Source organism: Mytilus galloprovincialis, chromosome 13, assembly GCF_965363235.1.
Source record: "Mytilus galloprovincialis chromosome 13, xbMytGall1.hap1.1, whole genome shotgun sequence".
In the NCBI taxonomy this organism is placed as follows: Eukaryota; Metazoa; Mollusca; class Bivalvia; order Mytilida; family Mytilidae; genus Mytilus; species Mytilus galloprovincialis.
Genome location: NC_134850.1, coordinates 59,138,887 through 59,166,809, shown reverse-complemented (window position 1 = coordinate 59,166,809; position 27,923 = coordinate 59,138,887). Strand labels below are relative to the sequence as shown.

Sequence of the window (27,923 nt, the reverse complement as noted above, 5' to 3'; positions counted from 1 at the left end):
AGTAAAATCGAGCACACATTTTACTCGACTAGTCTCGACATTGTCTCGACTGTACTTAACTGTACTTAAGTGTACTCGACTAGGTCTCGACTTTACTTAATTAGTCTGATTCAGTACTTGATGATCTTTGTGTAATCTGAAATGGTCTTGTCCAAGGCTTGACCTGTCTCTACCTGTCTTGACTAGTTTCGACCTGTCTCGACTAGTCTCGACTCAGTCTCAACCAGTCTCGACCTGTCTCGACTAGTCTTGACCTTCAAATTTAGTTTTGACTGGTGTAAATCAGCCCGTCTAACTAAATTAAATATTGATCTTACAAAATTCAAGCTTATTAGGTAGTTTGATTTATTGCTGTGAAATGAAAGAATTTAATTTTACAATATGTAAAAAAAAAATTATTATATTATAACTTTTTCAAATCAACTTGGATTATCATCAAACTATGCAGATATCTTAGATATATATCAAGCTTACTGAATCCCATTTCATTTAGTTTTTTGTTGTATTGCTGTAAAATTTAAGAATTAAAGTAATCTTGGTATAAAAAGCTAGGATTTGCAATTCGGACAAAATAGAGATACAATGTAGTACACTTTAATTTTTTTAATAACTTTTTCAAATCAACTTGGATTTGCATCAAACTATGAAGCTATCTTACATATATATCAAGCTTACTGAATCCCATTTCATTTAGTTTTTTGTTGTATTGCTGTAAAATTTAAGAATTAAAGTAATCTTGGTATAAAAAGCTAGGATTTGCAATACGGACAAAATAGAGATAGTACACTTGAATTTTTTTAATAACTTTTTCAAATCAACTTGGATTTGCATCACACTATGCAGCTATCTTACATATATATCAAGCTTACTGAATTCCATTTCATTTAGTTTTTTGTTGTATTGCTGTAAAATTTAAAAATAAAGTAATCTTGGTAAAAAAAGCTGGGATTTGCAATTCGGACAAAATAGAGATAGTACACTTAAATTTGTTTAATAACTTTTTCAAATCAACTTGGATTTTCATCAAACTATGCAGCTATCTTACATATATATCAAGCTTACTAGATTCCCATTTCATTTAGTTTTTTGTTGTATTGCTGTAAAATTTAAAAAATAAAGTAATCTTGGTCAAAAAAGCTAGAATTTGCAGTTCGAACAAAATAGAGATAGTACACTTTAATTTTTTTTATAACTTTTTAAATTCAACTTGGATTTTATTGAAACTATATAGCTACCTTGGTGATGTATTCATCTTACTGAATCCCAGGTTGTTAAATTTGTTGTATTGCTGTCAAATTTAAGAATTAATTTAATCTAGGTAAAAAAAAGCTAGGATTTGCAGTTTTCACAAAATAGAGATGGTACACTTTAATTTTTTTCTTAACTTTTTCAAATCAACTTAGATTTTCATCAAACTCTACAAATATCTTTAACAGACTCTATTTTAAAAGAGTAAAATCCATTTTATTCCTTTTTATAATCTTTTTCAATGTTTACCATAAATTGAATGCAGATTTCATAAAGAAACACACATTTTTTACAACATTCCATGTTTTTATTCTTATAATTGATAAAACTTGCATTAAATGTTTGGGAAATTTCCCAAAATATATGAAAGTTTTAAAATATTTGTAGTAAAGATGTATATATGACAACTATTTATTCGGGAAATGTCCCGAAATCATTTTCAACATTAAATTTTATGACATATATATTGGCAAAGTGTTTGAACAAACAGATCTGAAACACATTTCGGGAGACAAAAATAAACTAATTACAAAATGTATAACACAGACGCTAAATATTTTTGGGATTTATCCCGAAAAATCAAATGTATATGCTAGGTCTCATGACTAATAATTTCTTTCAACATTTCGGGAAAAATCCCGAAATCATTTTCAACATTAAATTTTATGACATATATGTTGGCAAAGCGTTTGATCAAACAGATCTGAAACACATTTTGGGAAATATCCTGACAAAAATAAACTAATTACAAAATGCATAACACAGATGTCTTCAAATATTTTCGGGATTTATCCCGAAAAATCAAATGTATATGCTATACCTCATGACTAATAATTTCTTTTCACATTTCGGGAAAAATCCCGAAATATAAATCTAATGTCAGGCACACACTTGGTGCATAGATTTTTTTTACCCATTTCGGGAAAAATCCCGAAATAAAATCTACAAGCAAAAATTACGCATTTTGATTTATTAAACATTTTGAGAAAAGTCCAGAAAAAAAAAATCTTTGAGATTTTACAACACAGAATTTTGATACATAAGAAATTTTTTATGTAAACTTGTTTCTAACATTTATTGAAATATTCATAAAACATATGTCTCACTTCAAATTTTTTTTTTGGATATTATGTCATGTATGTATAACCATACTTTTCATTACAGTTCAGAAAAAGCATTTTCTAAGAAATATAAAGGTTGCTCTCTATTGCATCACATTTGCAACATGCTAAATTTGACAAAGTGCATATAACAGGTTAAACATACAAAATAAAATTCCATTAGTCTGATTAGAATAACTTGTTTTAAAAATTATTTCTGAATTAAAAAGACTAAGATTGCATATATATGCAATTACTATGCTCTAGTTAACTAATAAGCTCACATATAGAACAACAATCATGACAATGTTTACTAAATAGTGGTTGCATTTAAAGAGCTAAAAGGCACCAACAAGATTTACAGGATGTATACCTATACAAATAAAATGATATTGCAATATTACATTTATACCATGTATACCAAAAGAACAGTTTGAAAGATATCAGGAAGTCTGCAGTCCTTTAAACTATGTTTGTCATTCTTTTTCTTTCATTTATCTTCAAATCTGTGTCTTTTAAGACTCGCACCAATTTGTCCTCCAAGATTTCTTTGTATCCTACAAAGAAAAGTCAATTCAAGTTCAATATTCTAAAGTCCTTCAGGCATATTAATATTCATGATTCCCCCCCCCCCCCCTGACATATTTTGTTCTGTCTTATAATCATGATAATAGATGAATTTGTTATCACATGTCTTTCATAGCTTACTGTATGTCATTTGTTTTCTTCAATAATTGAAGCCTTAATACTCTGATGATGTTTAAATTTTGTTCTTATAATTATTATGGCAGACTTTGTTTCCTTAGCAATCATACTGCATCTTTTTTTTCTAATCTGGTGTTTTCATTTTTTGATATATATATGTGTGTGTGTTACTTTACCAATTCTTACCTACAAACAAATGGGGCATTAATCGGCTCTGACAACCAAAAAATTAAAAAATTGATGTTTAACAAAAAATTAAATGGGGAATGTATCAATGGATCACAGATGATGCCCCTCCTTGCATATCATATAAAGTTATAAAAGGACAGAATTGAAGAACAGTAAAAGTGACTCTACCGAAAACACTTGATCTGATTTAGTGGTAATAGGTATTGTGTATAAGTTTCATAAAATTTAGTTTATGCAAACTTAATTTAAAGAAAGGAAACACAAATCCAGCAACTTTTCCATTTTCAAAGGGACATAACTCTTAAAAATTTAGTGACAACCTCAAAAGTCAAACTTGATCTGTATTTTGTGGTAATAAATATTGTGTACAATTATTCATACATGTCATAGCATTTGGTTGAGGCAAGTTAATTAAAGTAAGTGAATGGAAATTAAAATTTCAGCAATCATTCAATTTGTGAAGGGGCATAATTCTAGAACGGTTAAAGTGACCCCCTTAAAATTCAAACTTGATCTGTATTTTGTGGTAACAAGCATTGTGTATAAGTTTAATTGCATTTAGTTGAGGCAAATCAAAGTTAGAGAACGGAAACTGTAAATATAAGTATATTTTTCATTTGTAAAGGGGCATAACTACAGAACAGTTAAGTGACACCAACCCCTTAATACATACTTGATCTGTATTTTGTGGTAATAAGCATTGCTGTGTATTGATTTCATAGCATTTGGTTCAGAGGCAAACTTATAAAAGTTAGAAAATGGAAACAAAATTCAGCACTTTTGTTTGTTTGTAAAGGGCATTACTCTAGAACAGTTAAAGTACATGGTGCCACCAAATCATCCCATTATTGCACAAATGTAGTTATTTGTGAACATGGATGCTAATAAACAATTGGCCAGCTAATGAGTGATTGCAATACGTATATAATATATATATATAAATGCAACATTCAAATGTCATATAAAAAAGATGTGGTATAATTCATTATTGCCAATGAGACATTTACTCTCCACAAGAGCCCAAATGACACATAAATTAACAACTAAGCCTGCTTTACTTATGATTGAAAATTTGTCGCTTTTTTTTTAATAATTTCACATAAACTTGATCCATGAAAATGAAGGCATGGTCAGTTTAACCAGTCAAGCAAATACAGCTTACAATCATTTCATATACCAATATAGTGGCCTTATTGCTACATAAGTGTCTAAGAGACAGAGGATTTTATTTGTGAAACAGCACATTTTGTTAAAAATAACATATTTTTGCACAATTACAAACTTTCAAACTTACCGTTCACATCTTCCCATTATAATTTAGACTAAAAAAGACCTTGAACTTCACAGAGAACTCAGAATCAAAGACCTTTCTCTTCCTATTTGTCTAGGCGAACTGCATGTCCTACAGATATGTCAATCTGAAATAAGAACAGAATGGCATAAACCTTCATGCTGAAAATGTTCAATGTGGATTCATTATTATTCATGGGATACCAATTTTCGTGGTTTTCATTGAAACAGCTGAATCACGAATTTAAATGTTAAACGAATTATAAATTTGCCATCGAGTTGTATACAGACTATGAAAAAACCAAACAAAACAAATACAAAATTTCTCTAATCCACGAAAATTGATACATGTGACCACAAAATTTAAATCAATCCACAGCATTATCCTTAGCATTTTTTTTTTTACACATGAACTACTTGAAGGCACATTTATTTAATTTAAAATTGTGATATGCACTAATGGATAGATAGATATTAGATTAATTTCAATGAAATTCTGTCTATGAAATCAGGACAGAGTTAGGATTTTCACCTAAATAGGTGGATATTGGATCAATTTCTATGAATTTATGTCTAGAAAAAGAACAAAGTTGAAAATAGATAAAATATATCATTCATTACGAATAATCAATCGAATTCTTAAGCAGAAAACTTCAAACAATATTCAGGAAATACCGGGAATCTTATCAAAATAGATTCTACAATAGGTGACAAATTCAATAAAAACCTATCAATAGGATTCAAAAGAAATAGAAACATTGGTGAATTAGTTAAACAGCTATAAAAGAATTTATGTGAACTAAAGAGTTCCTTCTAACATTTAACTGTGCAGAACTAATTAATGACATTAATGTAAACAACACATGTAAACTGTAATTCTGATGAAGACACTTCTTTACTATGAAAAACTTAAATTAGCAGGGGCCCAATCGCCAATGGCCCCTATAATTGGTGTGGTCACTTAAATTTCTGCTTTTCTATATTCGACCATTGGAAGAAAAATGAAATATAATACTTCCATAAAAAAAAAAATCAAAAATCAAAAAACCGAAGAAAAAAATATTTGGTAATATATTCTTTCAAGGGCAATAACAGCTTTGAAGGATCAATTGGCAATTTAAATAATACAAGTCCTATTCCCAGATCTTACTTTGCTGAACATATTTATCACTTAAAAAAAAATTAAAATTCCTTCTTTCTATTATTATCTGCAAAAAAACATAACTTTTGGTAAAATAATTTCTTAAGGACAAAAAATCCTATAAAGGATCAATTAACTATTTTGGTTATGATGTAAGCTTATTCGCAGATCTTTAACTTAGCTGAACATAAATAAATGTCTCTACATCTATCATACTTCCTGCATGAAACTTGAAATTCTGCTAAAATTTTGTCTTTCAAGGGCAATAACTCATATAAGGATCCACACTACAATTCTGCTGTTTTAAATTTATCTTTATGATATCTATAATTGTTTTCAATATGACAATCATTGTTAACAAGAACATATAAATGTATATAACATATATAAATTGTGGGAACTTGCTATTGCAGGAGCAATAACTTCAAATAGCCAAGGGTTTTCAAGATTGGTCTTAATTTTAAAGGCAGATTAATCTTGAAATGCTATGTTAAATATTAAAGTTATTGTTTTTTACCAAACTATGCAGTGTTTCTTAATTAAAGGACAAGATAACAAGAGGCTCTCAAGAGCCTTAATCGCTCATCTGTATTTCAGAGAAGATTTTTAAATGTTATATATAATTAGCAAACTTGATCAACAAATTGTGTAAAATTGACTTTAAAGGGCAATAACTCCTTAAGGGGCCAATTAACAAAACTGCATTTGACCAGTATGTTCTATTTTTAGCCATGGCATCCATGTTTGTCAATGGATCAAAACTTCGGATACAATTTATAAACTAGATACCCTTAGGAACATTTAGTTAAAGTTTGAAGGTACATGTATTTGGCCCAGTAGTTTCAGAGGAGAAGATTTTTTAAATAGTTTACGACGACATACATGACATAGGACGCCAAGTGATGGCGTAAGCTCACATCTGGCCCTTCGGGCCTCACTGAGCTAAAAATTACAAAATATATACTAGATACCCTAAGGATCATTTAGCCAAAGTTTGGTTAAAATTAATTAATTACAGTAGTTTCAGAAGAGAAGATCTATGAAAAAGTGTACACCAGACATTAATGGATGATTCAACAATTAATGCCAAGGGATGGCAAAAGCTCACATGGCCTCTTAGGTCAGGTGAGCTAAATAGAAAAAAAACTTTTGACAAACAAACAAAAAATCATAAGTCGGGGGCATTATTTAACAAGTAACATTTAAAACTGCCTATATAAGTTATGTTGAAAACCAGGCTATGTTCAATACTACTTATATATTAGGTAACTTTTCTAAATATTATTTTTAAAGGTGTCCAAAAATGCAGATTTTACTAGCTTTAACAAATTTTCACAGTCATCTGGTTATTTTCCACATGAAATATAAATTTCTTCTGAAACACTAATTTACTTGCTGATGCACTTAATTATCACTTATCTTTCATATTGATACTTCTGGGTAAATTTAGATTGGTCTCTTCAGGGACTATTAAATTATCAATTTCCTCCAAAATCTTGAAGGTAGACTGGTATAAATAGAAAGTTAACATACTTGTGAACTAATTAAGATTTCAAGTTATTTATAACTGCTAACCCAAATCAACTACATGTGTTTCTTAAATAAGTGTTATTACTAAAAAAAATTAAAATGTATAAAATAACTTATTCAAGTAATGTTTTTGTCATTATAAACCTTTATCTCCATACTCCTCTCCAATCTAATAAATTCTTTATTTTATCATATAAAATTATATAAAATCTCATTCAAACTACATTTAATCTATGCTTCTATTCAAATTTAAAATAACTCTATTAACATGATTAAGTAATCTTATTATTTTCAAAAACAAAAATTACTTATATAAGTAACGTGAAAAAACTACTTATTAAAGTAACGCCCCTGACTGTTTATAATTTTTCAATTTCAGGTTCTGAGTTTTGTATTTTATGTATGAATCATAGATATATAATGTCTTTCTCAGTTTTTCTCTTGATTATCAAAGTTTTTAATTTTGTGAATTATTTGGCCTTTCATTTTTTTTTTTATTGGAGATCGAGTTACTTATGAGTCTTTTGCAGACAAACTCCTGTCTGACCTAATCACAATTATCAGAGTATTTGTCATTTATGTGTTTATATGGCTTGATTTATTAAGGTCTAGATAGGGGTTCTGTATACATGTATCTTTATTCTTTAAGACATGTATATTAAATTGTTTTTCTTTAATCTCTATTTTTATATTTTATTTCAGCACCCTGTTAAATTTTCTAATATTTATTTAGTTTTAGCAAATGTTTAGTTTTCTTTCTTTTCCCTATTATTTTGTTTTTTACCTTTATTCTGTACATTTTGCCTGTTATTCTCTAATTTGTAAACCCCATCTAAACTCTCATCCATGTCAAATATACTTTCAAGTGGTACATACTTGTACAAAATTCTTGAATTTTAAATTGTACATGTTGTAGGGAATTATCAACTGGAGAAATTCAGAAACTTATTCTTAATACTTTGCATTTAAATCAATAACAATAATGTGTCCATAGTGAACAGATGACCCACTAGCACTATCATTTTTATATGTTTAGAGGACCATGAAATTGGGGGCAAAACTCTAATTGGATAATAAAATAAGAAAGATCATATCATAGGGAACATGTACTAAGTTTCAAGTTGATTGGACTTCAACTTCATCAAAAACTTGAAGCCAGACAGATAGATGGAGGAACAGACTCATACTCATGACTCATTAGAAAGCATAATGCCCAAAGGTGGGACATAAAACATCTATAGGCAAATATCCTTAGGTGACACGATTATTAAATTTATCACTAATGCATATATATATATATATATTTTTTAATTGATATATATTAGAATTTCTTAAAATTATAAAACATCCTTAATTTCTGTATGCCTGTGGCAAATCCAGAATTTTTTTAAAGGGACCCGTACAAATCATGCTTCAGTGATTTGATCCCTAAATAGATTAATCGAACAAAATTTTATCAAAAAGGGAATGCCCGGGCCCATTTGCCCCATCCCCCTTAATCCTCCTCAAAATAAAACTTTAAGGAGACCATACACAAAAAAAAAAAAATACAATTATCATAATTATAATTCGCATTAAGTATGAAATTATTACTTACAATACAATTTTCAAAATTCTATTCCTGTATGTCATCATGGTCATTGTGAAATACAATACTAACATCCTTCTAATTATTTCACTTTTATTTACACTAATAGACCTATTCCCATTATACTTAATTAAGTCCATTGAATCAATGACATTGAATGCGGTGAGAGTATATAAATGATATATACATGTATGTATAACATTTACTGGTGTTTTTATATTTAAGTACAATACACACAACATGTAAAAGTAAATGTGGCCTGTTTTTATCCAAAGATCTAGGAAGACATAAAATGAATTTCTCTTTTATTTCATTGGTTACTATATGGATTCATATTGATGTCAGACCTCATTACTTGGACATCATAAAATGTGTAGAGCAAAATAAAATGTAGTTTGAAATTCATCAAGAATACACATCTTATAACTATCTTCAATTTATTACAATATTGTTTTTGTGGTGATTTTGTGAAGAACCATGCAGTGAAAGAAAACAGTTCAACATGTTCAAAGAAGAAAATGGCAAGTTATTTTAAAAATTACACTTTGAAGTTTAGATACAGTAATCTAATATAAAAAGATAATGTCAACAAGTCTCTATCAAATATTTCTTAAAAGTTCAACAACAGTGGGTTTGAAGTTTAACAGTAACACATCATTCCCTAATTAATGCATATTATGACTATATACAAATGTATTTAATGCCTTGAAATAACTGTATGTTTTTTTAATACATCGTGTTCTTTACTAAAAAAAAATTGTATTGTACGTAACTATATTGCTGATCAATGAAGTCTGTTTAGTTTCTCTCTATCTTTATGATCTTATTTAGCTCTTGCTTCAAGTTCAAACACAAAAGAGTATTTTTCTGGTCATTTTTGCATTTCAAAGTTTCTCTCTATCTATTATTATAGTTTTCAAGATAATAAGCAAAATTGGACGAAAAAAAATGACCTTTATTGCCCCTACTCCTTTGAATCTATTTCATATATATTCCATGTACATGTATTTGGACCAGTAGTTCCAGATTACAAAAATTTACGAAAAATTCTTTAAATAAAATATAAAGTTCCTTGAGGGGTCAATTGACCATTTTGGTCATGTTGTCCTACTTGTAGATCTTACTTTGCTGAACCTTATTGCTGTTTATAATTTATCTCTATCCATTATAATATTCAAGGTAATCAATGTTGTTTTAGTAAATCAGCTGATTATGTGCTTACCAGCTGCACATGGTCAATTAATTAAAAGCAATAAATTTCTTCAGTTTAAGTGACAACAAATAATTGCTCCCAATCAAGCATAAAATTTCTCTGACCCTAAAATGTTGTGGAACAGTATCATTATATTAATCACAGCTTTATTCTGTTAAGCTCCTGTACATTTAGCATGTCAGTTAATACATCAGAGGCTGAAATTGAAGTTATCAGAATAAACATAATGTTGGAAGAAAATATTTTAGAATATTTAGGAACTTTTCTACAAAATCTCCACAGATCGATACATGACAAAAACTATAAAAAAAATCCCTTGAAAACACATAGAGAAAATATAATAAAAATGTGTCAAAAACTAGTGCAAAGAATAAATAAGGTAGCTTTGTTACTCTAATAATACAATGTAGTTGTTTCCAGATTATTAGGGTTAGTGATATGATGATATATATATTTCACTCCATTCATCTAATTTTCATAATATTAATTTTTATGTTTGCATATATATATTCAATAACAGATTTTGATACATGTTCAGTGGCGGATCCAGGGGGGGGGGGGGGTTCCGGGGGTGCGCACCCCCCCTTTATTTTTGCCGATCAATGCATTTGTATCGGGACATATGTTTTGCACCCCCTGCACCCCCCCTTTGCCCTGGGTTAGCACCCCCCCCTTTCGAAAATTCCTGCATCCGCCCCTGCATGTTTGTCAAAAATTAACCCCTAGGGTCAAAATACATAAAGGGCCAGTTAGTCCTAACTAGACTGTATTAGTATACTCATATATATTGGTCTGACCGTACACATACGGTCCCACCACACGAATATAGGTGTACGGTTCAAATACTCATATGGTCTGGAACATATACAAGAGGGTTTGGATGTGGTTAAATGATTAAAGAATAATGCCCTTAAAAAATTAAGATTAGAGAATAAAGGGCAAAAATAATGAAGATTAGAGAAAAAAGGGTTAATTTTTTGAAGATTAGAGAAAAAAGGGGTGAAAATTAAATGTTTACAGAATAACAGAACCCCCATCCAGACCCTCAGACAATATGAAGTTTTTGATATAGACTGAGGTTTTAGTAATAATAACATTATGCAACTACATGTAGACTATAATATGAAAAAATCAGGATGAAATTTGAAAAAGGCCAGGACAGGAGTTTGGAGAATTAACAAAAATGATTAAAATAGGGGATGAGACACTTTGCCAAAAAAAGGCAGGATCTGACTATCAAATTAAGATCTATTTATATGTATGTAAAAAATGGCAGAGTGAAAAATACATAACAACTAATAGAATGCAGGACAAAATTTTTCATCCTACCCTCTCTCCCCCCCCCCCTTAAAAACCAAATGGTAGGTCCGTTATCTATACCTTTCACCTTGCAACCTGTGTTTTTATTTTACGTTCAACATGTTTTAACTTTTTAATTTGACGTTCAGCAGTGAGGAATCTAAATATTTTCATAAGAGGGGGCCGGCCACTGTCTGCCCAAAGGGGGGGGGGGGATTCCGTCATGCTTCAGTGATTCCCTATATAACCAACCAAATATTTTCTAAAAAAGGGGGGGGGCCTGGGCACCCTGCCCCCCCCTAAATCCGCCTCTGTTCAGTCTTAAAAGACTCAGGTGCCTCGTGCAATGTATTCTGCTAATTTAAATTTATGTGCATCGTGATTTTCAAATGCTTATTTTGCGTGCTCAGTATTTTTCAAATAAAATTCAAACTCTTAAATTGGCAGGGATCGTCAAGAAATACTTTTTTAAAAGCTGTAAACCAATTATATCATAAATGTGTATACTAAATCGGGAATATCAAGTACACAATGTAAAACATAAAGTTAATATAAAATTATACAAGAAGCAGGGGCGGATCCAGCCATTTTGAAAGCGGGGGGTCCCAACCCAGGACATAGGTGGGAGGATGTTCCAACTATATGTCCCCATTCAAATGCATTGATCGGCAAAAAAAATGGGGTTTATTTGGACTACCCTTATCTAAATATATAGACCCATTATCCCATCCCATTCCATTCCATCCCCTCCCCCCCCCCCCCCCCCCCAAAAAAAAAAGAAGGACAAAACGAAACACCCAGTCCTTCTTTAAACGTAAATAATGCTCTCACACTTGTTTTAACTAAATGTTTACCATATAGGACCATATATATTGAAATCACTTCAACAACAGGCTGCTGTCGTACCGACAAGCAAAGCTCTGCATCTTCAAGTTCAAGGTCTTACCTGAACTGGTTCCCAGATTGCATAGCTACATTGGATAACAGACGTTATTCTGTCTGGACTGTTGTAGAAGTTGAACTTTACCAGTCTGAAGGTGAGGATGTTTGTTCTATCCACAGACCTGTTACCCGTCGCCTATTCTGTAAATTCCACCTTTTTCAGACGAACCACTTCGGTTTTGGGAATCCTCAGGTTACCTGATAGTGACAGGTATGGGGAAAATCTGGATTCATCATTCAGAATATTTTTTTGTCATTTGTTTGACCACAATAATGTCAACTGGTCAATGCTTATTAGATGGAGCAATTATTTATCTTACACAGTTTAAAAAAAACCAATTTAAAATTCAGAAATAAAGTTATTCATTTATAAATCAATCTACCAAATACATGAAATAATATTATAGACCCATTCAAGTGCACCTTTGGCTTTGGGTCCAGGGTGTTCTTGACTTTTGATTGTAATCAAATTAAAGTTGTGTAGGACTCTTTGTAAACAACAAATGATTATGCTGGCATGAACATATCATACTTGTATTAGTGACTTAATCACAATGAAAATCTGTAATAGATCAAACTAAGTAAAAGTCTCATATTTTTTTTTACATAAATCTAAGCTTTACTTGCATACAATCCCTATTTTCTATTTGTCCAGATCAGGCCATGCAAAAATGATAGTTGGTTTCCCCTATCCCTGCCTGGAATGAAGATATAAAAAAAGGAAGAATTGTTATAGGACTAAATTTAAAGAAGACATTATCTGATTATTGTTTAATAAACTGAATGTGACTTTTTTTCCTTTGTAATACTGGTTATTTCAAGCATTTCTGTTAAGTTTTGTCATAACCAGAGTTCAATAGTTTGAGAAAAATCTAGCATAATGAAAGACGACATCTACAGCGATTCGAGCAAAATTTCTTCAACAAATCCAAACCAAGTCGCATCAAGATAAAATATAGTGTGGACCAATAAATTTATACCTCTAATTTCCTTAAAATTTTAACTTTTCAGGTCAATAAGTAAAAGTAATGGGGTAACTTTCACTCATTTATGATAGAAATGTTATCAGAAATGAGTAACTGAAGTATTTAAGCAGAATGAACAATCCATATATAAGTATACTGTCTCCATGGAGGTTTCAATAAGTCCTTACGTCAAAATTAAATTTACGCAGCATTCCAGAGAGGGACATAAAAGGCTTCTCTTTTAAAGAATAATTTGTCGTTACAGCATTAAAAATAATTTCATTAACTTATAAACATATATTTATTTAAGTATTTCCTAGGAAAATGTTCTATCATAGCAGAATATAAGAAATAAGGAGAAAAAGCACACCCTCCAGCCCCCCCCCCCCCAAAAAAAAAAAAACAAACAAAAAACAAAATCAATTTCAAGTAAAATAATTCTCATAAAATGTGTTTTGGAGACTCAATCCACTCAGATGTTTCATTTTTTGTTATGCTGATATCTATAATACTAAAATAACGAGGTCCAATTTGTCAGCCGGCATGGGATAAAAACGTCAAATCAAAGAATTCAACTTTATATATAGCTAATATAGGACAATGGTGTTGATTAAAAGTTACACCACTCCAGACCCTTTTGTTTTCCACATAATTAATATTGTAAATAATTAACAAGTTCCAATACCAATACCAATAGTATATTCACCTTTTACCTATACCTTATCTGTACGTTCTGCATCTGACAGGCACACCACCAAACGGTGTATTTAGGATTTGCTATATATATACAAGGGTCATAATCACAAGGTTAACAATACTAAATTCTATCACATTGTTTCCTATTGTAGTATTTTAATCAGTATGACTTTAAAAGATGATAATATGAATACTAAAATCCTAGACTTAAAATAAGGCGTATAGGTTCAGTTTACAATTTGTTAGCCGGCATGATGCAAAACAGCAAAACCAAGAATTCGACTTTATTTATAATTAATATTGGACAATGCTGTTGATAAAAAATTACTCCATTCCAGGCTCTTTTGTTTTTCAAATAGTTAATAGTACCAATAATTGATAAGTTCCTGGTCGACGGTTTCTAACAGAAAGATTTTGAAAGTAGAGAAAACTGTGCATCTTATAATCAGCATGACTTTATCAGATAACTAAATATCCAGGCTAAAATAAGGCTTACACATAGTTATATACTTTATTTTAGTCAGGGACCAGCGATTTATTGGGTGTGTTCTAGTCTTATGTAAAATTTAACACAAATGGACACAAAAGATACTACACTATATTTGACCTTCGTTCTAATAAAAATAATCAAATATAAATTTTGATCTCGACTTTCTGCATTTTCGCCGATCTGCATATCATTTTTTTTATTATTTCACATGCATATTTGTCTTGTATTTGTGCCAATCGGCATTTCTTTTTTTTATCTTTCACTTGCGTAGATTTTGTCTTTCATTTTCTCCAATTGTGTACATGTTAATTAGATAGGTGAAAGTTCTTTTTCAGCAACATTTATGAACCTTATGTTTCCTGGTCTGTGCGTCCGTTCCTCCGTCTGTCCCGCTTTAGGTTGAAGTTTTTGGTCAAGGCAGTTTTTTATGAAATTGAAGTCCTATCAACTTAAAACTTAATACACAATGTTCCTTATGATATGATCCTTCTAATTTTATGTCACAATTTTCAAAAATTGAGTATTCAGATAAACAATGATATTCCTAGATGTTTTGACATACTGGCCAGGTATGCATGGAACTAATGTCTGGATGATTCTCGTAAAATAATGTCCGATCTTGCAATGAAGTTAAAATTTATTTATACTGCTTATTTCACAAAATCTTATAGTAAAAATAAAATTATGACAAAGGGTCATTGTCGTTTGTCATTTGTTTCATTACAAATTGTCTAAAGGAGATATGACAAACATTTCCCCTGATCTCACTGAAGCTAATTACCTAATTTATGTATATCAACACTTTGGTTAGCTTGCTTTCTTTGTTTGTATATTTTGTTTAATTATTTTTTGATAATGTCCAATTGAATTGTAATATCATATATATATACAGGTTTACATACCTATATATGAAGATGTCAATCTTAATTACAAAGCTTGTATAAACATTTAAACAAACAAAGCAAGGAGGCCAACCAAAGTTTTACCCTACATGCATTAGGAAATTAGCTGTAAGGCAAAACATAATAATAAAATTAATACTCAGGGAATGTGAAATAAAATCAAAATTGTCGGTGGTAAAAACTAAATAGTTATAAATTTAACTTAAGACAAAAAGAATTGCTCCAAGAATAATATCCAACATTAAATCTCTCCTTTTCATTTAGCTTCAACTCTGACCGGAAAGATTGAAAACAAATTTTGATTTTAAATGCTGGCAACAATCTTTGTTTAAATTTCCAAAATGAGCAATTTAGATTTATAATATTTTATCCTGTTGGAGAAATCTTACTTTGTAGTTTTCAACGGAAAATTATTTCTAAAAATAATTTTTGAATTAAAAACTTTTTTGTATTTTATATTTACTGTCCCGTTTATTCAAAACACTTGAGATAGTAATAACAGGGATTGTATTTTATGATAGATTTATAACATTTTAGAATAAAAAACTTTAATTCATATATTATACTATAATTTTAATTTCCTTATATCTTAAACAGTCAGGGGACTAAATACTGAAATAAGTGATTTTTAAATCACTTATTTGAGTAGCAAATTTGAAGTTTTGTCACAAATTGTGATTTTGAAGTTTTACCAAAATTTTAAACTGTGACATAGGTTTAAATAATATCTTTTCATTAATAAACTTGGAAAAAATGAACTGTTTGCTTCTTTTATGTAGCAAGGTTTATGCCTTTGATGCTATCATTTATCTGCAAATTCTATTTTAGTTTAAAAATTGCTATAATAATGGCTTTACATAATGAACTGATACTTTCTTAACAGATTTTTCCCAGCAGTGGGAGTATTTTTCCTGTGAAGTTCAAGGTTTCATCTTTCAGATTATGTAATAAAATTCTACTGTTGGTGATAAAAATTTCACTGTTAGGGGACAGTTGAAATTAGTGGGGGTTATTAAAATAATGATACTTAAATAAGTGATTTTTGGGAAGGAAATTGAGGTATGATACTTAAACAAGAGATCTTAATGTCATTATCCTAGATTCAGTACAAGGTCATCACCTGAAATGACCTGGTCATCTTAGACAAAACAGATGTTGGTTCTGATAATTTTAGAAACATAATTAGTCCCTGGATCATTAGTATTCTATATTTAAAGCTATAATAAAATTAAATCACTTCTTTTAGTGATTAATTTGTACTACTTAAATAGGTGATTATTAAAGAAAGACAACTCTTACTTCCAATCTTTATGGAAATAATGTTACTTTAATCAGTGATTTAGAAAATCACTCATTTAAGTAAGTCCCCTGACTGTTAAATATTCAGAAATAATGAATCACAAACTTGATGCAATAATTAAGTTTGTCTGAGTCAGGAAAAGTAATGGTATAAAGACGTTCGTTCATGATTTTGTGTGTCCGTCTGTCAACAGTAGCGAATAAGTTCATTATGGCAGACTTCTAAAATTGACACGAAAAAAAACAAAAGCGGCGTGAAAGGTTATTTCAAACAATTTTTCATTCCAACGGATGGTGTTTCTGAAGGTAAATATTATGCGGCAACAGCATCATAAGATCTGATACTGATACATGCATTTAATCTCTTGTATAACCGGATGATAAAGTAGGTGAATATATTTGCTATTCTTGGAAATTTAACTGTGAGTTTCAAAAGTCCAATTTGCGATTTTTTTCAAATAGTGGGCCAGCAAGAAAAGTTTGTACTATGACATCAGATGCAATGTTCTAAAGAAAGACAACTCTTTTCTTCAAAACAAACGAGAAAAAAAACATGAAAATTGCTCATAACTTTTTTGAAAGGTTGGTGACACACACTTTTTTTTGCTTTATTTTGAAGATTACATACACATGGCACTTTCCTTCTTGAAATTTTGTATGGATAAATCACTGGCAGATATTTTTTAATACTGGAAACGTTTTTCATTTTTCATTTTTATTTTTGGCAGGGATGAAATAAATCATATTTTTAAAGATCAAAACAATACAAGTCTTAAATTCTTGAACCTGTTTTGATAGATACAAATCTATTGTTTAATGTGAAACAAGAACTATGCTTGTAGGTTTGATATAAAGGATTTTTTTGAGAGTTTAGATAACAAGCAAATATTACGATAATATTCAGGAAACGCGAAACTAAGGTTGCTATAGTGACAAAAATAAGTCGGTGACCCCCGATTTGTTTCATCACATTTTGTTCCTCAAATCATGAAATACCTTCACACAAAATTTTAAGGAAAAATCACTGGTAGAAATGAATAGGTTGTTTGGTCTTTAAGTAACAATACCTAATTTGTTTACTATCAACCACCTTGACACTTTTTTATAGAAAATGTAAATATTTTAATTTGTCAGATGCTGTGAAAAAGTGTCCTTCAATTGGACATTCTTTTATGATAAAGTACTATTAAATTCTGTCCTACAAGGTTGACATTCAATAAGAGGACTTTTTCACAGTGAAAGCTAAGTGTCCTTTAAAGGGAGATAATAAAAAAGTCACTGATCTTTAATTCTGCTAAGTTTTTTTTTACCTATTCTGCATCAAGCAAATGAAAGATCTAGTCGATGAATCGTGACTTATTGGGAGCCGTCAACAAGCACCAAATCTAAAGAAACTTCTGACACGAGCAAAATTCAGTACAGAGAATGAAGGTGGCAGAAATACAAAAATGGGGGGATCCCAGATGTGGAACATGCTAAATGCTAGTTCTTAGTAAAACTCTGAAATCAGGCACAGCAATTAAACCGAAAAATATCATTTATTGTGCAACCTGTCCCATTTGTAATCAAAACTACATAGGTCAAACCATTTGATAGAGGAAGAGTTCACAAACAGCTGTCTGGACAAAGGTCCCTTCAATTAGAAACTCTCAATGTTCTGAACACTTTGACCAATGTGGAAAGGGAAAATTTAAACTATATCCCTTTCAGGTCAGGTGAGCTTTTCTTATCACTTGGCGTCCGTCGTCCAAATTTGTCGTGCTGCCCCTGATTTGGAAATTTTAGCGAAATTTTGCCGTTTTTGGTTATTATCTTCAATATTATTATGGAAATAGATAAACTGTAAACAGCAATAATGTTCAGCAAAGTAGGATCTACAAAAAAGTCAACATGACCAAAATGGTCAGTTGACCCCTTAATGAGTTATTACCCTTTATAGTCAATTTTTGTCAATTTTTTTTTTTTACAAAAATCTTCTCTGAAACTACTAAGACAAATTTAACCAAACTTGTCCTCAATTATCATTAGGGTATCTAGTTTAAAAAAATGTGTTGAATGATGCCATCCGGCGAACCAAGATGGCCAACATGGCAAAAAATTGTAACTAGGGTAAAATGCAGTTTTTTGCTAAAATCTCAGAAACCAAAGCATTTTAAGCAAATCTGACGCAGTTAAATTTGTTTCAAAAGGTCTTGGTCTATCTGCCCTGAAATTTCTGTAACAAACATGCAAAATGTTGTTAGGTTGCTGCTCCTGAATTGGCAATTTTAAGGAAATGTTGCATCTTTTGGTTATTATCTTGAATATTGTTATAAATAGAGATAAACTGTAAACAGCAATAATGTAGAGCTAAGTTAGACCTACAAATAAGTCAACATGATGAAAATCATACATGTGAACCTCCCGACGGGAGTATAATAATCCTGTTTTCAGGGGTCTCCTTTCGTCCTCCCATTTAGTAGAAAAAACTCCCGTGGATGAAATATTTCATGAATGAAAATTTTCAGCCACCATATTTGATAATTTCTTACTGCCGTAGAGGTGTAATTAACACCCGTGTTAAATTTTACCTGTAAATCAAAGAAGTATAATTATATGGCTTCAATTGACAGCTTGGGTGTCAAACATACTGGTAATCAACGTTGTTTACCTCTGGCTAACTGCCGTTGTGTAATAAAAACTTTGTGTATTTGGTTACTTCCCTTTGATTTATCCTGTTTTAAGTTATTTTGCTTTTAAAAATGTAAATTGTATAAAGACTACTGTATAAATGAATAATATTTTAATCAAATAATTATAAAAGGATGTTAATTAAATGAATTTAAATGTTTTGGGACAAATAAAAAAATATAAATTTATAAATTATTTTAGCAATCTAGACTTCTTTTCAATGATTAAATTGAAGTTTATATGGTCATTGATGGTAAGTCTGTCTCTAATTTCTGTGAGAGGAATGCACATTATGTACATTTTATTTTAGACTGAATAAAAATCCTGTTTGGTTCAATTCCTAATAAAACCTTGAGATTGAGAATTGTTTATGACAGTATATTAGATTTTATTTATTTAGCTAAAGATAGCAAAACATTTTACACGGTTTGATTGTTTAAGTTTTCTAGAAATATTACTTTCATAATCTTTATGCTTAAAAACCATGCAATACTATTGTTAGTGTTTGTTATTTTTCTTATTAACGAATTTATCATGTTGCAAATATACATGTATAGCATATTTCTTTCTTATGTGTCTATACAGTTACCAATGATAAGGAGATGGAGACATGAATACAAATCTATACAAATAAGATGAATAAATATATAATGATTTATTTGCCAGCAGTGAACACTTAATTATCAAAAACAAACCAAAACAAGAAACAGATTCTTCTTAATATTTTCATTGAAATAGAAAGGCAATAAGGGTACTATAAACATATAACAATTTGATGGAAATTTGGAGAAAAAACAAACATCATACGGTTACATTTACGACAAAATTTATGTCGATAAAAAACCTCCTGATCTGAGTCCTAATCTCCTGACCAAAATTTCCAACTCTCCTGATCTGAGTTTCACAGTCCATCACATGTATGGAAAATGGTCAATCGACCCCCTTAAGGGGTTATTGCCCTTTATAGTCAATTTTTAACAATTTTCATAAATTTTGTAAATCTTGTAAAATTTGACAAAATAGTTTAACTACTGGGATAGATTCATAGGTTCATTAGATAATTGTAAGCACTAAGAATGTTCAGTAAAGTAAGATCTACAAACACATCACCAGCATCAAAACACAATATTGTCATGAATCCATCACTCTGCTGTGTCCTTCGTTTATGATATGCACATAGAGCAAGGTGAGCAACACAGGCTCTTTAGAGCCTCTAGTTTCAGATGTGGACCTAAGATAAAATTCCACTTGAAGCCAAGGAACGTTATTTTATTTAACTGTATAAGCCGACTTTTAATAGGAAGTGAAATTCGGTTTGTGAATAAGATTCCGTAATATATACAAACTACCACATGACGTTACTATTAGGTAACATCACAAGTTGTTACTAGTAACGATAACGATTCTGTCTGATGAACTGTAAGGGATGCAGTGAAAGCGCTAACAGAAACAGTGTTCGATTTATAATGTGATTTTTTTTGTGTTTTTTATTTTTATGTTCTTTGAAAATTTCTTCATACATTATTGGTCATCAAAAATGTGTGTCATTAATATTTACATGTACTTGGGACCTTTTGAATGTTCAAAACTGTTCTATTTGCTTTTAATCTGAAGCAATTTCTAGACAAGCTTCGATCATCAGGGTAAAAAGCCTTGTGACCTAAATATTGATTAATCAGTTAAGCTAATTCTTTTTTTTTTCATTAATAAAAAAATTCTACAGACAATAGTAATATTAAATTAGGGTAATAAATATCCCCCCCCCCCCACCCCCCCAAAAAAAAATGAACATTGAGTAGTTCTCACTCTGATACATATTTCAATGATCAATTTAATCATCTTTTATAAATTAGATGTGAGGACATGCATGGATAGTTTTAAAACTCTTTCTTAACTTGGAAAAAGCACCTGGTTCCCTTAAGAACACAACATTTCAGGGGGAGGATGCAGTGCCTCTATATATTTACTCTTCTCCTGGATACTGATTTGTGAACATGTAAAAGTAAGGCAGCTAATGCACTTATGTAACCTCAACAGTGAAAATGACAAATGTATAATTTTATTTACTTTTTTCAATTTGTCATTGATGTGTTGTAAATTTTCTGTTAGAAACTCACACGACTCTCTATCTAAACTAGTGTGACAGTAACACAAGACTGTTTTATCTTAATTTTGTGTATTTTTTTTCTAGGTGTACAACTGTGCAAGTATTGAACATCAGCTTGAAATGCAATGTGACCTAAAAGACAGTATAATAATGGACAGATGTAAGTAATGACAAAATAGTCAATGATATGGGAAATGTATGAAATTGTAAGAAAAAGTTGACAGGCATATTGTTTTACACCTATCCCTCCGTCGGTCAGTTAACTATATATATAGGTCAAAGTACAGCCTTCAGCAATGATCATACTGCTTAGTCATATATAAAAAAGGCCCTGAAATTACAATTGTAAAATAATTCCAAACTAATGACCTTAATATTAATACATGTATACAAATAAAATAACTAAAAACAAATATGCAACACAGCAACAAACAACAACCACTGATTGTCCAGGTTCCTGACTTGGGACAGGCACAGAAGATAGCAGGATTAAACATGTTAGTGAGATCCAAGCCCTAATAAAATCATATTTTAGTTATTCTCCTCAAGAAAATCTAATATAATGTAATTAACATCAACCATTGTCAACACTTTTAAATGTTGTACTTAACTTTATATATAAAGAAGATGTGGTATGATTGTCAATGAGACAACTTTCCACAAGAGACCAAATGACACAGAAATTAAAAACTAAAGGTCACTGTACCCTCTTCAACAATGAGCAAAGCCCATACTGCATAGTCAGCTATAAAAGGCCCCAAAATGACAATGTAAAACAAGAAAACTAACGGCCTAATTTATGTACAAAAAATGAAGAAAAAAAAATATGTAACACTTCAACAATTGACAACCACTGCATTACAGGCTCCTGACTTGGAACAGGCACATACATTACATTGTACCTTAATATTTTAATTCGCATATTGGTATACAATCTATTGTATGTTTTTTTCTTTTTTTTCTTTAAAAAGTTATATGCAAGTGGGGCATAATCTGTGTCCCATGGACCCAATCATGACATTTATTTATTCAGAGAATTTTGAAAGGAATAAATAATGAATAATTTTTCATAATTTTTTTTCATCTTATAGAAAAGTCGTCTCCTGAAACAACTGAGACAAATCTACCTAAATTTGGCCACACTCATCATTAGGGTATGTATATATAGTTTTAAATGTGTTTGATGACCCTGCCAACCTACATGGCAGACATGGCTAAAAATAGAAAATAGAAGGAAAATGCAGTGTTTACTTATATCTCTGAAACTAAAGCAAAAGTATAACAGTTGCATTATTTCATGCATCAATTGTAAATGAGAATATCAGGTGAGCGATAAAGGCCCATTGGAGCCTCAACTTTCTATAGCCATTATTGTTATAGCTGGTCAGTGGTCATAAACCTATGAAAATAAGTCAATTATTTAACCTCAGAGCACTACCAACAGATTCTTATCCAGTGTATTTGATCATGTTGATGAATACATTTTATTACAACTCGTTAACAGGGCAAGATATGGAAATTTATTTTTCTTCTGGTTTTATAATATTAAGAAAAAACAAAGGAAAATGATATTTTGATAAACATTAAACATGTTGTTGTCGTGGTTTTGTGCTCTCTTGAACCATTAGATTATTACTGTACTGCAATAAAAAAAAAAACATTAAAGAGATTTACGGGAACTTGAAGTAATTGAAAACTTGTTCAAATCCCAAACTGCACTTTAACTTTACTTTGCATCAACCATTAAGTGTTGTGAAATGTTTACACAATGCTTGTTAACACCAAACACTGATCAAGTCACTTTCGTCATTCTCATATTGTCATGAATATGTTACTTTTTTAATAGGAAAAAGGATATATATTAGAGATATATTTACAAGCAGGGACATCTGTGTCCCATGGACACATTCTTGTTTTATTTATTACATATTTTAGTGTATTAAAGTAATTATACTGCTTCCAACTTTCAATATTCTAACAAAGCTCTATCTCATTAATGGATAAATAAACGATACTAGTCAAGACCTCAACAGATAATTTTTTTCAGGTTATCTGGTCGTAAGAACCTGTTGGCCACGCACATGAAGATTTTCATTGATCCTGCTTTCAGCTAAATATCAGAAAAATTAAGAACAAAGGAAAATATGCTGAAACTGTACAGTCACTGGTCAGGATTGTTTCAGAAGTGAAATTATAATACAATTTATTTTACTGGTTAATTCCTTTGATTTGTAATTTTAAACAACACACAGAGGCTTTGCATTATTGTTTTACAAGAGAGACACCAAAAGATGCGGTCAACATTTATCATTTTTATCAAAATACGCCCAGGACAAACCATGGATACACTTAACTTGAAATATGGTGCTTTCATACCAAAATTGCCTGGAAGTAAAAGAAATAAAGAACCATTCATGTCAGCAATCAGGGGATAAGATGAAAGAATGCAGAATAAGGTACTGTAATATTCAGTCTTAATAAGAGTCCTGCTTCTCTATATACATATGCATTTTGTTATGCCCCGTCGTAGCGGAGGGGTCATTAAGTTTTATCCTTGTATGTTTGTACATAATATTAGATATAATAAGACAAACACTTATAGTGCATGATTTTCTCACTGTGTTGAAGACCCATTGGTGGACTTCGGTTGTTGTCTGCACTTTGGTCAGGTTGTTTCCATATTTCCCCCAATTCCATTCTCAATTTTATGAAGAAGTTATTGAACTTTATTCTTGAAAAAGAGACGGAGGTATCATGTTCACATGGCGCATCTGTTTATTTGTTTTAGTTCACTATAAACTTAAGTTTGCTTAACCAAATGTGCTGAAATTTAAACACAATGCTTATTACCACAAAAATCAGATCAAGTACTCATTTGGGTACTGTGTGTCACTTTTACCATTCTTGATTTATGACCCTTTAAAATGTTATATGCAAGCAGGGGCATAATCTGTGTCCCATGGACCCATTCATCATTTATTTATTCAGAAAACTCTAAAAGGAATAAATAATCCATAATGTTCATACAGATAAAACATATTGTTTTAAGGATTTTAATCTGTTTATTAAGTCACATGCAAACTCAATATTGCTCCCCTTTTAAATCTCGATCAGTGTTTGTAAAAAGAAAAAAAGTAACATAAAAGAATGCAGGTTGCCAGTAACATTCAATTGGAGAAAGGGAAAAGAACACAACTCTACCCTAAATAATTTTGAAAACTTATTGGCTATACTATCTTTATTTATAAAAATGTCAAAAACATTATGTACATTATGATCATGTTGATTGTGTGAAACGTCACACAAGGCAATCAAAATGGTCAGGGGGGAAAAGAAGTTTTATTATAAATGTCAAATGGTTATAGTCTCAACCTATCAACATAATCAAAATTGTTGATTTCACAGTTAATATTTACTTTTAGCATATTCAGCAGAATAGAACGTTTTTGTTATATTTTATTGAATGTTAATTTACTTTGCTCTTATAGGCAGGAGTGAAAGGAAGAGAAAGCTAGGCATCAGTAAAGAAACAGATCAATTTATAATATGTAATAATTCCATCTGAATATAACAAACATTGCACATGCTATGAAGATTTATTCACATGTATACTATGATTTGTAGTTATATTTTATTGTATGTATTTGTAATATTAAAAGTACATGTATTTTACTTTAGAACGGTATTTTAATTTTTATATTTTGCTGTGGAGAATATCAAAGAAATTTAGAAAAACATAATTAAAGATAGTTCTTCCATATTTTCTGTGACAAAAAAAAATGTGCAAATTAGGAAAATTAAATGAGGCTACATTATTGAATATTTTTGAGTTTGAGTTTTTTTTCATTCCTATTTTAAAATTTCATTGGCATTTGAAATAATGAGTTGAAACTAGTTTTTATCAATTATTTTGTTTTCAAGATGTACAACAGTAGAGAAGGTTAAGGTTTTGTGTACAGTAGTTTACTATGATGTAATGGTCAAATAAACTTGAAACTTTGTACTTTCAAGTGTTCATTTAAGTCAGTGTTTTTTAAACAATTACTAATAAGTTACTGAACATGGAAATCTGATTGTGGAAGCAGAGTATAATGTGTTATGGACACATATCTCAATTGCCCTCCTCACCAGCCTCTCAGTAATGGCATATTGACTTTGAAAATTTCCTTTGTTTACACTGAAATATTTGTGATTAGTCCAGTTTAAAGGAGAACCACTAAAAGTAGGTCAGGGATAATTTATATGCAGTTGAATAAGCTTTGGGACAATGCATGTGCTTAGGGATTTTAATAATCCTGAACCCTAAATCATGGTTTTATAACTTACAATCTTTTGCAGTTTTCTGTTTACATGTTAAAGTTTATGCTTAGGCCAGTTTAACATCGACCACTTATAAATAGGATTTAGAGGATGCATAGGCCCCCCTTTTTGTGGGACAAATTTGGTTGATATTATATTTAGGGAATTACTGAAGCATGACAAAAGGGATGCAGTATAGAGTAACCTTATTATTTCTAAGAAATTACTTTTTTTTTTAAAGAAATGAAAAGTATGGTTATAAACATGTTTTTTATGAATTAGAATTTTAACAAATGTTGGAAACAAATTTATGTAAAAACTTTTTTTAATGTATCAAAATTATGTGTTGTAAAATCTGAATGATATTTTTTTTCTGGATTTTCCCCAATATGTTTAAAAAACCAAAATGCATAATTTTTTCTTGTAGATTTTATTTCGGGATTTTTCCCGAAATGGGTAAACAAAATCTATGTAACAAGTGTGTGTCTGATATTAGATTTATATTTTCGGGATTTTTCCCGAAATGTGAAAAGAAATTATTAGTCATGAGGTCTAGCATATACATTTGAATTTTCGGGATAAATCCCGAAATATTTGAAGACATCTGTGTTATACATGTTGTACTTAGTTTATTTTTGTCGGGATATTTCCCGAAATGCGTTTCAGATCTGTTTGTTAAAATGCTCTGCCAACATATATGTAATAAATAATAATGTTGAGAATGATTTCGGGACATTTCCCGAATAATTTGTTGTCACATACATCTTTACTACAAATATTTTGAAACTTTCATATATTTTGGGAAATTTCCTGAACAATAAATGTAAATTTTATCAATTATAAGAATAAAAACATGAAATGTTGTAAAAAATGTGTGTTTCTTTATGAAATCTGCATTCAATTTATGGTAAACATTGAAAAAGATTATAAAAAGGAATAAAATGGATTTTACTCTTTTAAAATAGAGTCTGTTCTTTGCAATATATTGATCTTACTGAATCATAGGTTGTTATTTTGTTTGGTGTATTTCTGTCAAATTTAAGAATTTAATTAACCTAGGTCAAAAAGCTATGATATTAGAAATACATCTTTTCTCATAATTTGGGAAAAAGTATATATAAAATAGTTATATAATTCTTTAATGTTTTATTCCTTTTGATATACACTATATAAATATCTCAAAAAGGGATGAAACATTAGAAATTATTAAAATAGTTCTTCTGATTTGTGGTGATTTATAAAGCAATACCTTCTGCTTGGGGCAAACTTATTAAAAAGATCACATCTACCAGAGAGTTTTAAATTCTAAATAACATTTATTCAAAGTTGCAACATCCTGTTAAATCTAAATCGCAGGGCTTTTAATTCACTAGATAAGTAATACACGAGTTTAAGAAAAGTAGGGCTTTCTTTTTACCTGTAAAACTCACGTGTACTGATGTAATTAAATCATGTATAGTGCCATGTCATTAAATTTGACAAAAAAATATTTTAAAACTTCATAACAACCTGGGATTTAGTAAGATCACCAAGGTAGCTATATAGTTTTAATAAAATCCAAGTTGATTTGAAAAAGTTATTAAAAAAATTAAAGTGTACTATCTCTATTTTGTTCGAACTGCAAATTATAGCTTTTTTGACCAAGATTACTTTAATTCTTAAATTTTACAGCAATACAACAAAAAACTAAATGAAATGGGATTCAGTAAGCTTGATATATATGTAAGATAGCTGCATAGTTTGATGCAAATCCAAGTTGATTTGAAAAAGTTATTAAAAAAATTAAAGTGTACTATCTCTATTTTGTCCGAATTGCAAATTATAGCTTTTTTGACCAAGATTACTTTAATTCTTAAATTTTACAGCAATACAACAAAAAACTAAATGAAATGGGATTCAGTAAGCTTGATATATATGTAAGATAGCTGCATAGTTTGATGCAAATCCAAGTTGATTTGAAAAAGTTATTAAAAAAATTAAAGTGTACTATCTCTATTTTGTCCGAATTGCAAATCCTAGCTTTTTATACCAAGATTACTTTAATTCTTAAATTTTACAGCAATACAACAAAAAACTAAATGAAATGGGATTCAGTAAGCTTGATATATATGTAAGATAGCTGCATAGTTTGATGCAAATCCAAGTTGATTTGAAAAAGTTATTAAAAAAATTAAAGTATACTATCTCTATTTTGTCCGAATTGCAAATCCTAGCCTTTTATACCAAGATTACTTAAATTCTTAAATTTTA

General features: G+C 30.1%; 1 protein-coding gene and 3 long non-coding RNA genes across 4 annotated transcripts in view; 2 read left to right on the top strand and 2 right to left on the bottom strand.

Moving 5' to 3' along the window:
- Positions 1 to 27,923, top strand: part of LOC143057596 (uncharacterized) — a 174,247-nt gene that overhangs the window by 97,216 nt on the left and 49,108 nt on the right. The gene's annotated exons all lie outside the window — the stretch shown is intronic.
- Positions 1 to 27,923, bottom strand: part of LOC143057779 (sulfotransferase 1B1-like) — a 73,784-nt gene that overhangs the window by 25,598 nt on the left and 20,263 nt on the right. The window lies entirely within an intron of this gene.
- Positions 1,816 to 12,255, bottom strand: LOC143056500 (uncharacterized). Its single transcript, XR_012972379.1, has 3 exons — positions 12,158 to 12,255; positions 4,537 to 4,660; positions 1,816 to 2,905 (listed from the first exon to the last, which is right to left on the bottom strand). It is a non-coding gene; the product is annotated as an uncharacterized LOC143056500 (long non-coding RNA).
- On the top strand, positions 12,231 to 26,544 carry LOC143056499 (uncharacterized). The gene is made up of 5 exons (XR_012972378.1): positions 12,231 to 12,340; positions 21,459 to 21,534; positions 22,466 to 22,528; positions 23,422 to 23,830; positions 24,863 to 26,544. It is a non-coding gene; the product is annotated as an uncharacterized LOC143056499 (long non-coding RNA).